Source organism: Triticum urartu, chromosome 1A (assembly GCF_056163025.1).
Source record: "Triticum urartu cultivar PI428250 chromosome 1A, HENAU_Tu73, whole genome shotgun sequence".
In the NCBI taxonomy this organism is placed as follows: Eukaryota; Viridiplantae; Streptophyta; class Magnoliopsida; order Poales; family Poaceae; genus Triticum; species Triticum urartu.
Window position 1 is genome coordinate 308394458 of NC_141873.1, and position 10544 is coordinate 308405001.

At 42.8% G+C, this 10544-nt stretch overlaps 1 long non-coding RNA gene across 2 annotated transcripts; it reads right to left on the reverse strand.

Annotated features, from left to right (window-relative positions):
* Positions 1 to 3602: 3602 nt before the first annotated feature.
* Positions 3603 to 7350, reverse strand: LOC125506785 (uncharacterized). Of its 2 annotated transcripts, none has more exons than XR_007282768.2 (5): positions 6697 to 7350; positions 6506 to 6602; positions 5288 to 6086; positions 4313 to 4435; positions 3603 to 3923 (listed from the first exon to the last, which is right to left on the reverse strand). It is a non-coding gene; the product is annotated as an uncharacterized LOC125506785 (long non-coding RNA). The 2 variants fall into 2 exon arrangements; XR_007282765.2 differs by having other exon boundaries at positions 4583 to 6086; positions 6697 to 7342.
* Positions 7351 to 10544: the final 3194 nt, after the last annotated feature.

The window sequence follows — 10544 nt, forward strand, 5'->3', positions numbered from 1 at the left end:
ATAAGTGAAGTTCAATGAGCATTCTATAAATTGTGATGAAGGTGTGTTCCTCTCATAATTGGTGAACAGGAAACAATGATTGTGGAAACAAGCAAAAAAATAAAACTATAATACACGATGCTCCAAGCAAAACGCATATCATGTGATGAATAAAAATATAGCTCCAAGTGATATTACCAAACGATTGGAGACGAAAGAGGGGATGCCTTCCGGCGCATCCCCAAGCTTAGATGCTTGGATATTTCTTGAATATTACCTTGGGGTGCCTTGGGCATCCCCAAGCATAGGGTCTCGTTACTTCTTATTCTTTCATCCATCGTCATCTCACCCAAAACATGAAAACTTCAATCACACAAAAATCAACAAAACCTCATGAGATCCATTAGTATAATAAAAATAATCATTAGTTTAAGTACTATCATAAATAGATTCATAACTGTTCTTGCATAATACCTACTGTATTCTATCGTCTACATTACTTATACCTCCCGATACAATCCATAGAAACATCAAAACAAGCACACTATGCAATAAAAACAGAATATGTCTAAAACAGAATAATATGTAATGTCAGAATTTTTAGCCATACTTCTATAACTACAAAAATTCTAATAAATTATTACATCGTAAAAACTTTGCATAGCAGTACTGTATAAAAGTTTCAGCAATTTATCACGTTCCAGGAAAGAGAAATAATTCACGCACTGGATGCTAAACTTTTCTATTTGCACAAGAACCCCCGACTTCGTCGTTGTGCGTCATGTTTTCTAAGGTTCAATTTGCTTGTTTAATTATAGAACTAATAAAATGAATAATGACATAAAAATGGCCTATGTTTTGCCGGAATGTCGTTTCATTCACATTGCAGCAAATCCCGGGCACTCGATATGTCCTACTTTCTAGCACAAGTCATGCCAAAATTCATGAAAAATTTCGGCATGACCTTTGCTAAAAATAGGACATATCGAGATCTTAAAATTTGTCGAATGGAAATGAATCAATATGCCAGCAAAGCATAGGCCACTCGGAGTTTCCCTGCAAACAACGAAGGCCAAGATAGCACTTGGGCAAGCACATACACAAGTAGAAGACATATCCATCATATTTCCAAATATCCACATTATCACATGTCCAAATATCAATGTGTGACAACACTAGTACTACACAACACTAGTCCACATATCACATGTCCAAATAGACCATCTTTACTCACTAGATAGTTGTCGAGGATGCGGGTGTCGTCGATTATCTTACGGGCGTCGTCGAGTGGCTCGTCGGTGATCTACATTGCACCACATGAGCATTCAAAGCAGCATCATCATCACATCAGCAGAGTAAAGTTCTTTTTAATATAGAAAATTTCAAACTTGATATACTGTCCAAATATATTATATTATCACATATTCTCACTGAAACAATTGTACACAGACAAATTTGAGAAAAAAAATCCTAGCTATGACCTATTTTATATTATGTCATGTTTGAACTTTTCAAGCTTTGTCATAGTAAGCAAATTCCTTTTTAACTCAAATTTTGTCCATCGTTAAGTATAGATTTTTCATATGCATTTTTTTCTGTGCCAAAGTTGGTTATCTCAGTTTGAAAATGACTAAATATCTTAGTCTAAAAATGACCATGATGTACATGTCTGAAAATCTCAGTCTAAAAATGACCATGATTTAATGACCATGGTGTGCCCAAGTTAACTAGCCATCGTTAACTATATCTATCATGTATTTAATTAATTGAAATTGTCCAAAAAATTCAATTAACTTAACTAAAACTTTAAAGTTACAGAACCATCTCAAGTGTTTTAACTACCAACTGAAATTGTTAAGTTCCAAAACCATGCTATCAAGGCTATGATGCGTGTTGAGTTTGGGCCAGTACTCCAAGTCCCGGAAAATAGACCTCGTTTTTCATACCTTCAGCAGCGGCTCCGATGCCTTTTTATTCTTTTCAGGACGAGGCACTCTTTCCATTTCAACAACTCATCGATTTTGATGTCGCTCCTATTATGTGGAGGTCCTCGATGCTTGGCCTTACCATTAAATAGATCTCCACGCTTTCTCCACAGGCCATCCTTCTCAATCCATCTTTGATGTCGCATGTACATGATTTTTGAAGACTCACCATCTTTCGGTAGCTGTTGAGATGTTGCTTCATCCTGCACCTGGTGCATCTGCAATATCCGTGGCACACCTGTCTCGAGACATATCCATAACCAAGAAAGTCATGCAGTATCATGATCAGCGCGACTCTCATATCGAAATACCCTCCTGCGCTGGCATCCCATGTCTTGACCGGTGCTATCCATAACGTGTGTAGCTGCTCTTTCAGTAGTCCGAGATACAGATTAATATCATTTCTCCCGGTTGTTTCAGCCCTTGAATCAGCATACTTACGTGTATGTACTTGGTCTTCATGCACTTCAAGGGGGAGGTTGTACATCCATACAAACATGGGCCATGTGCTATGGTTGGTGTTCTGGTTGCGAAACAGATTCATGCCATCAGCACTTGCGCCAAGCACGATGTTCCTTGGATCATGTGCGAAATATCGATATTCGGCGTTTAATGCTCTTCACTGGCTAACGTATGTGAGGTGTCTCAGCTTCGGATCATCTCCATCGTCTGGCTTCATCCTCTCCGCGTGCTAGCGCATGAGCTTTGCTTCCTTAGGATCTACAAAATACCGCTACATATGGGGAGTGATCGAAAAGTACCATACAACTTTCAGAGGAGCTTTCTTTCCAGCCCTCTTGTATCAAGAAGCATTGCACACTGGACAACTAGTTTTGTCCGCATGCTCATTCCGATAAATGATGCAATCGTTGATGCATGTGTGGTATCTAATGTGCGAGACATCAAGAGGACACACGATTTCCATGGCATCCTCAACACTAGTAGGACACCGGTTCCCCACGAGAAGAACTTTCTATAGATACTTCAAATGCTCATCGAGCCTTGCATTGGTCCATTTGTTTTTTTGCCTTCGTCTTTAGAAGTAGAGCGTGAAACTCCAGCGGGTCACCTCGGGACTGCAACCATCATACAATGGAGTCTTCAAGTCTAGCACTACAAGAAATATATCAACTTGTGACCATCACTATTAGTCGTTGAAAGGTCATTGTTTTTCATTTGCGGCCTTTTTATGACAAAAAACTGATGGTCAAAAGCTGGCGGTCGTAAACTAAAATTAAGGACCTTCTTTGTGATATGTAAAAGGTCATTGGTTCCACGACCAAATTTTTGGTCACTAGCAACCTCCCCAGGCCACGTAGGAATCCAACGTGGCAAGCTGACGTGGATAAGAATCAGCCCGGTCCAATTCGGTGTTTTACATGGGGCAAGCCCAAAAATTCAGCCCATTTGTGTTTTTTTTCTCATATTAATTTTGGCTAGGTAGATGGGCCAAGCCCAACAATTAAGCCTTCTCATTTTTGGGCCGTGGCCTTTTCCGCTAGAAAGTTTTAGTTTTTTTGTAATATAAAAAGGTCCATTAGTCAAATGGGTCCCAGATGTCAAGTTCAGGTACGTGGGTCCCAGCTAGCAAGTTCATATTCTTCATATTTCAATTTAACAGTAAATAAATAACCAGTATTTAAATTGGCACAAACAAAACACACACATAATACTCCAAATATTATCAGCCAGATTCAATAGAGCTCCTATTGTACAAATAACATATACTTTACAAGCTCTACACATAATAAGCTCTAACATATACAAGCTCTGCACGTGATACTCCAAACATTCTCCAGAAGCTCTACAAGTGTAATAACTAGCTACAAGCTCTACAAGTATGGCAATCACAGTTACAAGCTCCACATGTGTAACAACTAGATACAGTTACAAGCTATGTTCTTCAGCATGGAGCTCCTTCGATAACAATCACAAAGTAGGCACCTACTCTTGTCAGGACTGGGCCAACAGAACAGTGATATGATACATGAATCAACAGACAAGAATTAGGAAAACTGGAGCAATATAGCAAGAAGAGACCATTCAAAAAATGACAGCTATTTATATTAGAATGACGACACAAATTCTGCTAGTACCATGATTTTTGTTCTCCAGCTAGTTAAAATGAGATATTCATTCATACAAGAAAACAGAGAAAAAAATATGAATTTGTATTGCACAAGTGCGAGTCGTGCAAAAAACTTCACTACACCAAATTGCACCTAAACAATAATACCATTCTACTACCACAGCCATCCATTCAACATGCAAGATCAAATATTACTAGTCAGAGTACGTAGGCTAACATCACAAATGCACGAGAGAATAAAGGGAACCAAGAGAGATACCTAAGGATGATAGCATCACGATGATTTGGATTGAGTTAGCATCTGTGAGGAGGTGAATTATCGCCATGGTGTGCTTGATGATGCACACAGCCATGATCTTCTTGCCACCGTTGCATCCGTGCGCTAGATGAGGGGGGGGGGGGGGGGGGGGGGTACCAATGCATTCAAGTAGAACAAAATCACCATCGTTAACCCACAACTTTAACTACAAACTAAGTATGTATCAAGTAACAACGAAAACAAGTTGAGAAAAACACAGAAAATAATTACTTCATGTCATGTAGAGTTCAAACTGAATAAACACATACAAAGATCAAACCAAATAAACATATGCATGATATTGTCCTGCAGATGAAAGAAGGACAACATCTATAAGGTTAGCCGAGCTTAATAAAGATATATATATATATAGAGAGAGAGAGAGTAAGTGTTCTCAGGTTAGCCTTAACATGGCGGCCTAACTTGTACTTAATTTTGAGCAAACATACATATCAATACAGGGTTAGGCAAGACAGTAAAGAAATACATAGGTGCTAGAGTTAGAAAACACTGGTGATACAAGTAGCATAAGCATAATACAACACGGTATATTTGTTGTGTGGATATATACATATAATTGGCCATCACTTTATCTTCCAAATTAATAGTTACCACAGTGAAAACCTTGACAAGAGAAGATAAACTTTGACAACACAAGGTGAGATGAAAGATAGCAAACAAAACATGCCAACCATCAATTTTTATTCTACTGAACAAATTGGACAACAACCACCTATTTTGTAACAACTTCAGTTAACTTGGGAGAAATCCAACCAAACCAATTGATAAACAAAATTCTACTGAATTTTGGGGCATCAAGCAAGCAACTTAATTGGCAAACAATGAAATCAAGCATGTAAGCAAATTTGGAGCAGCACTAAATCAGGGACCAAGCCTAGGAAACCAAAACAAGGAGATGCAGAGGGAGGCCTTAACCTAGAGTTGCAGCTTCCCCGCAGCTAGGCGTCTCCTCTCCCTGCATCCGAGTCGAGTTGGTGATGTTGCAGCCGTGCAACTGCTCCTGCACATCAGGGAAGGGAATGGAAGGTAAGGTCAAAATGTGGAGCCAATATATTATGAACATTTCATTCAGAAAACGAACAAGTTCATTAGAATGATAACACAAATTCAGCTATGACAATGCTTCGTTCTCCAGCTAGTTAAAATGAGGTACTCATTCATACAAGGTGACAAAAGAAAATAAATCATTTTACTAATAGCATGCAAAGTATCAATGTTCTGTTCTTATCAGCTTATTCTCATGCACAAAGCAACTAAGGAAATCTGACCAAATAATCAACAACTCCATAAACCAAAACATCAGGACTAAATAAGAACACTAATCTTTTTGTGAAAAATGGACTGGATAATTGGTGTTTCGTACATAGACTCCAAATGGAAAGGACACATGATCTTTCGCGCAAACAGGGGAAAAAGGAGGCAGAAATGTCTAAAAAAGACTATAGCAGTACCTAATTAATGCTGCAACTTAATTTTCAATTTTGCCTAAGGAAGTGGAGGGTGACAAATTATAGAAGAAAGCAGTAGAATACTGGGCTATAAGGTAGTAGCCATCTATGGCAAGGTAGCAAGATTTTGCCAAAGGAAGTTGGCACATTCCCTGCATCTTGTCAGTCCTTGTGATCCCTCTACCCTGGACGCGATCCTCCACTTGCAGAGCTGCTTGAAGAACCGCCACAGATATGTTATACCACCACATCATTGCTCCATTAACCTGCAAGATGTGTGCATGTTGTGTCTGTCAGGGAGAAGTGATTCAGAGTTTCAAAGCGAAGTTGTTTCTGAATACTAGTGTCATTAGCTAGCTAGATGTGTGCAGGAAAGCTACTGTTCTTATTGGGTTGCAGCTTGTACTAGTAGCTAGCTAGCTAAAGACTTGATAGTATTCTTTTTCCAGATAAAGAGCCGATGCTACTACACGATAGAAACTATATACTGCCATCCCTTTCCAATCAGATCAGCTATGCATGTCAATTCTATTCCTAGCCAAAAAAATAAGAGCTAGGCTAATGCAATGTCATACAGTCAACCTGAGTATGAATGATGGATCGGATGTAGACAGTTAACCTGGCGAAGCTAAACAACTAACACGATTTCAGAACTTGATTAGAAAGAAGTGTGGGATGGTGGGACCTGTGGGATCTTGACGCACTTGCCCTGGCCATCGAACTGCCAGCCATGGTAGAGGCACTCCAGCTTGCCATCGACACAGCCTCTCCTCCATCCTTGCCTGCACACGACCAAAAAAAGCGAGAGTGAGTACCGCGGCTTCGACAAAATGGTCCACACATCGCAGCAGGTTGGTGCGACGGGAGTCGCCGTACCTTGTAGGAGGTCTCGATGCGGTGCATGACGTAGAAGCCGTGGCCGCTGCCGAGGATGGTGCCGGCCATGATCCGCATGTATGCTCATACACCAATGCCGCCGACGCCCGTAGAGGTGGATGGGGCGCCCGGCTCGACGGAGACGGTGTGTCCGGAGCAGAGGAAGGGGAGGGGAGGGGATCGGGAGGACGACGACTTGGGAGGCGGCGGAAGCGGTGGAAGTGTACTGCATAGCGACGGCTGATGGAGGGGGTCGGTAGAGCGGGCGAAGAGGAACTGCTCGATCCGGATGGGGAGACAGTGCAGCGGGCGGAGGAGCTGCTCGATGCAGAGGATCTCACGGGAGGAGGGGCTATGCGCCGCCCTGATCCCGGATCCGACAGCCTCTAGCTTCGCCGTCGCCATAGCTGGTGGCTGCTCTGGCTGGCGCCATGGGTGGTGGCTGGGTCAGAGATCGGGGAGAGGGAGGGAGAGGGAGATGGCGATGGAGGTGGCGGCGGCAGGGGGAGCGAGGGCGGCATGGCGGATTGGTGGTGGAGGCCGTGGTGGTGGGGGGGTTGAGGCAGCGGGGCGGGAAGGTCGGGGAGGGGAGGCGACGGGGTTCGCCATGGGAGGGAGCGGGGAGGGGGGAGGAGGAGAGGGGAGGCGTGCGCGGACGGAGAAGAGAGCGAGGGGAGAAAGAATGGAGACGGGGGGGGAGGGGTGGTGGATGGTTCACGAGGACTAGGGTTTCAGCTTAGGTGAGCTTGGGGTGAGGACTGCCGTTGGATCCGCGAGCATCCGACGGTGTTCCATGCACGGTCCAATTGCTTCTAGTTGAATGAAAAATTGGTCGTAGTTGACTAAAAATTCATTTTCCATTTTCCGAGTGCCTGAAATGAGTTTTTTGTGTGATGGACCTACCATATATTTGTTACAAAATTGGACCAAATCAATTTTCTAAAATACTAGGCCATATTTTAATGCACAATTGACATAATGGTTGGGTGTCAAAAGTTTTGATCCACCTGTGGTGAAAAAGACAAATTCCCGCTGATTCAGTAGGAAGCAGGTCAAATTTGAACTGTAGCTGTCTCATAGTTTGCTCTTTATTTTTTCCAAAAATCATTTCTAGGTACATAAGTATCTATTTAATCAGAGAAATATCAAAAGTTTCCAAGATTCAACCACTAGCTAGGAACGGTCAAGCCCGCCGGTTGACCGCATTTTGAAACGGACATAAAAAATTCAAAAAAAATCAAAAAATTGGAAAACCTTCGCATTGTGTCATTATATGTGACCAAGTTTCCAGGAAAAATAATAAACTTGTTGATACATCTCCAACGTATCTATAATTTTTGATTGCTCCATACTATATTATCTACTGTTTTAGACATTATTGGGCTTTATTTTCCACTTTTATATTATTTTTGGGACTAACCTATTAACCGAAGGCCCAACCCAGAATTGCTGTTTTTTGCATGTTTTAGGGTTTCGAAGAAAAGGAATATCAAACTGTCGTGGAATTGTCACGGCAGATGTCCTAGAGCAAGGAGTTAGTCGTAGGGCCATCGCACTAGGAAGCTTAAAGGGGTTAATCGGGACAAAGGACACGAGAGGGTTTTTATACTAGTTCGGCCCCTTACGATGAAGGTAAAAGCCTACGTCTAGTTGGGATTGGTATTGCTGAGGTTTCGATCTCTAAGAGGCTCAACTCGTCGGCTTGGTTATCGATCTATTGTTTCTTGCCCTTAAACCGCCACCGGGTCGTCCCCTTATATACACGGGATGACGCCTGGTGGCCTACTGAGTCCCGGCCGGCTCATAATCGTGTCCGGCTCGGTGACTTTCTTTACATGCCTTTTTTTACAAGTCTTTCCTTACATACGGCGGTTTACAATATCAGGCCTTAAGCCGGCCCCAGGCCTTTGGGCCTTCTATACGTTTAGTAAACTATCATCTTGAATGTTTATTGGGCTTCTTATGTAACCCGCCATTAGGGCTGACCCGGCCCCTCCTGGGCGGGTCATACTGGTAGTAATATCCCCAACATTAGGCCCTAGGTTGACTTTGAACTTTGTTCTTTGTCAATCTTCAATACTTAGATGGAATCCATCATCTGTCTGAAAACTTCTGTAACCCGCCATGACGTCATCTTTTGAAAATACAAAACAACTTTCATGACGTCATCTTCCAACGGAACTTTTATTTTTTAATGCCTTCCAAGAATCGAGGCATCCTTTTAGTTGGATAATCATTATTCGGGTCTCCTTGATTTTCGCGCCCGCCTTTTCGCTTACTCCCTTATAAATAGGCACGACCTAGGTCTTTTTCATTTTTCCCCTTCGGTCGTCTTCCTCCTCTCACTGTTTCGCTGTCGCTCGAGCTCTGCCGCCGCCGCCGCAGATCTCCTCGTCTTCTCCACCTCAGGCCGCTGCATCGACCTGATTTGGCCAGAGAAACTCGACGAACCTCCGCAGTAGCTCTGCATCTGTAAGTCCCTTTCCTTCTCTGCCTTAGATCTGCATTACGGCTTCTCGAGTCCGTCGGTGTTCGTCACCGCCCGTTACAGACTGTTGATAGATTTCACCTCCGATGCCCTTTTCTGATCGTCAGATAGTGTAGAACTGCTGCGGTAGCTGTTTTGCATTCATTTTTGATAGCAGTAGATCCCTTTTTCCTGTAGAGATGCTTGGTTAGCTGATGAACTCATCTGTACTGGACTTTTAGGTCTGGAATTTTTTCTTTTCGGGACAGCCATTTGATCCAAAGTAATAATGATAGCTTGGTGAAACTTGTTTATGCCAACACTTAGCTGAATCTGCTTTCTGAGAAAGTCTGTAGTCATGGCGGCTTATCACTCCAGCTTTCTTTTCCTTATATGTCATTAGCCCTTAGTTAAGCCGCTGTTACTTGTTTTACAACTTCAACCTTTAACTGTTAATTTTGCCGTAAATTGAACCAGCATGTTATTTTTCCTCTTTCAGTCCCTTGCACGTCATGCCGTCAAAGACACCCACCATCTGCAATTGGGTCCCCTCAACCATAACCGAGGAGCGTTTAAAAGAGTTCTTCCTCATTGGGTTTCTGCCCTCAAAAAACATCATGTCTTATCGTGCTCCTGACCTGGAAGAAGAATGACCGAATCCAAAAGACGGCGAAGTGATCGTCTTTACTGACCACATGAACCAGGGCTTCTCACCGCCCGGTTCAAAGTTTTCAGAGAAGTTCTTCACCTTTTCAAACTCCATCCTCAGGATATCGGGCCCAATTCCATATCCAATATTTGTAACTTCCAAGTGCTCTGTGAGGTATATCTTCAGCAAGAGCCGACTGTGGAACTATTTAGAGAGTACTTCTATCTGAACCGGCAGAACGAGTGCACCAATGGCCGTAGCTTAGAGCTTGGAGGCATCTCAATTCAGCGCCGGCAGGGTGCTGTCTTCCCTCTTATAGTTTTACCAAGTCACCCAAAGGACTGGAACCAAACTTGGTTTTACTATCAGGACATCTCACCTGCCAACGAGAAGCCACTGCCGGGTTACCGCCCCGATCGTCTTGACTCCAAGTTCGCTCTGCCAGATAAACTTACCGTTGCTAAACGCAAGAAGCTGCTTCCATCTATCAAAAGAATCAACGGTTTGTTGGGGAACGGTTTAACCGGAGTCGATCTAACCCGCTGCTGGATCTCATGGCGGATTATTCCATTAAGCCGTCGTTCAAAATTGATGTATGAATATGGTGGAGACCCGGACGATTCTCTCCGTCATACCCCGGTTCAACTAACCGAGGAGGACATTGTCGCAATGTCAAACCTTCTGGTGAATGCGAAGTATGAAGATTGCAGTGTTGTTGGGTTAAATCCCTTC